Consider the following 2,081-nt stretch of genomic DNA (forward strand, 5'->3'; position numbering starts at 1 on the left):
CTCGTGCTCGCAAGAGGACCTTAGATACAGCTGAGGAGAAAGACGAAGTTCTTGATACACCGGAGAAGTTAAATTTTGAGGATTCGGATTCAGGAACTGAGCAGAAAGAACCAGTAAACATGGGAGATCGTATTGTTCAAGCTGATCCAGCTCTTATGGATTTTTCTCGGCCTAAAATTGATGACATTCAGTCAAGCATCCTTCATCCGGCTATTCAAGCTAACACCTTTGAAATCAAGCCGGGCATTATTCAGATGGTGCAGAATTCTGTTTCTTTTGGAGAAGCGGCAACTGAAGACCCCAACATGCACATAAGGAATTTTGTCGAGATCTGCAGCACTTTTAAGTATAATGGCGTGACTGATGAGGCTATCAAGTTGAGGCTCTTCCCATTCTCACTGAGGGATAAAGCTAAAGACTGGTTACATTCTGAACCAGCTGGGTCAATCACTACGTGGCAAGATCTTGCGCAAAAGTTTCTGGTGAAGTTCTATCCAATAGCAAAGACTGCTGCTATGAGGAGTGCTCTTACTCAATTTGCGCAGCAACCTACAGAATCTATGTGCGAGGCTTGGGAACGCTACAAGGAAATGTTGAGAAAATGTCCACATCATGGAATGCCGGATTGGATGGTAATCACTGGTTTTTATAATGGTTTGGGGGCCCAATCTCGGCCCATGCTCGATGCAGCAGCTCGAGGCGCCTTATGGGCTAAAAGCTATACTGAGGCGTATAATCTTATCGAGACGATGGCTGCAAATGAGCATCAAAACCCAACTCAGAGGATGACGTCAGGCAAGTTAGCAGGTATTCTGGAAGTTGATGCAGCCACCGCTATTGCAGCCCAGCTCCAAGCGCTATCAATGAAGGTTGATTCTTTGGCTACGTATGGAGTTAATCAAATAGCTATGGTTTGTGAGCTTTGTGCAGGTTCTCATGCTACGGATCAGTGTTCTCTTGTCAACGAATCTGTTCAGTATGTGAATAATTATCAGCGATAACAGCAGCCTGTGCCAGCGACCTATCATCCTAACAACAGAAATCATCCAAATTTCAGCTGGGGGAATAATCAAAATGCTATTCAGCCAACATATCAGCAAGGAGTAAGTAAACAGTTTAACCCACCTGGATTCCAGCAACCACAGCAGTATGCTACAAGGCAATCATATCCTCAACAGGGAAGTGCAGCTGCACCTACTAGTGCTGATTTTGAGGAACTTAAGCTGTTGTGCAAGAGTCAGGCGGTTTCTATCAAGACCTTGGAAAATCAAATCGGACAATTAGCCAATGCAGTGCTCAATCGTCAACCTGGCACTCTTCTCAGTGACACGGAAGTACCAGGCAGGAAGGAAGCTAAAGAACAAGTCAAGGCTATTACCTTAAGGTCTGGAAAAGTAGATGATGCTGAAAAGGCAAAAGAAGTCGAAGCTGAAGTTAGAGATGAAGAATCTAAGCAAAAGGAGAAAGCGGCGGAACCAAGGAAGACTACTGTTGAACACACTCTGCCTGAGGCTAATACAGGGGAGAAACAGCTCTATCCTCCACCACCTTTTCCTAAGAGATTGCAGCAACAAAAGCTGGATAGACAGTTCGGGAAGTTTCTGGAGGTGTTCAAGAAACTTCACATCAATATACCTTTCGCTGAGGCTCTGGAACAAATGCCTAGTTATGCGAAGTTTATGAAGACTATTCTTTCAAGGAAGGTGAAACTGGATGACCTTGAAACCGTTGCTCTCACGGAAGAATGCAGCGCTGTTCTGCAACAAAAGTTACCACCAAAACTGAAAGATCCAGGAAGCTTCACCATTCCTTGCACCATTGGCAATCTAACTTTTGACAAGTGCCTTTGCGATTTGGGAGCAAGCATTAATCTGATGCCATTGTCGATCTTTAAAAAGCTGGATCTGCCTGATCCAAAACCCACATACATGTCGCTACAATTGGCGGACCGTTCCATTACTTACCCAAGGGGCATAGTTGAGGATGTGCTCGTCAAGGTGGATAAGCTCTTCTTTCCTGCAGATTTTTTTATTCTGGATTTTGAGGAAGATAAGAAGATTCCCATAATCTTGGGGAGGCCT

General features: G+C 44.5%; 1 non-coding gene across 1 annotated transcript; it reads right to left on the bottom strand.

The window, feature by feature from the left end:
* Positions 1-512: 512 nt before the first annotated feature.
* On the bottom strand, positions 513-619 carry LOC141681445 (small nucleolar RNA R71). Its single transcript, XR_012558878.1, has one exon. It is a non-coding gene; the product is annotated as a small nucleolar RNA R71 (small nucleolar RNA).
* Between the last annotated feature and the right edge of the window lie 1,462 nt (positions 620-2,081).

Source organism: Apium graveolens, chromosome 8 (genome assembly GCF_009905375.1).
Source record: "Apium graveolens cultivar Ventura chromosome 8, ASM990537v1, whole genome shotgun sequence".
Lineage (NCBI taxonomy): Eukaryota > Viridiplantae > Streptophyta > Magnoliopsida > Apiales > Apiaceae > Apium > Apium graveolens.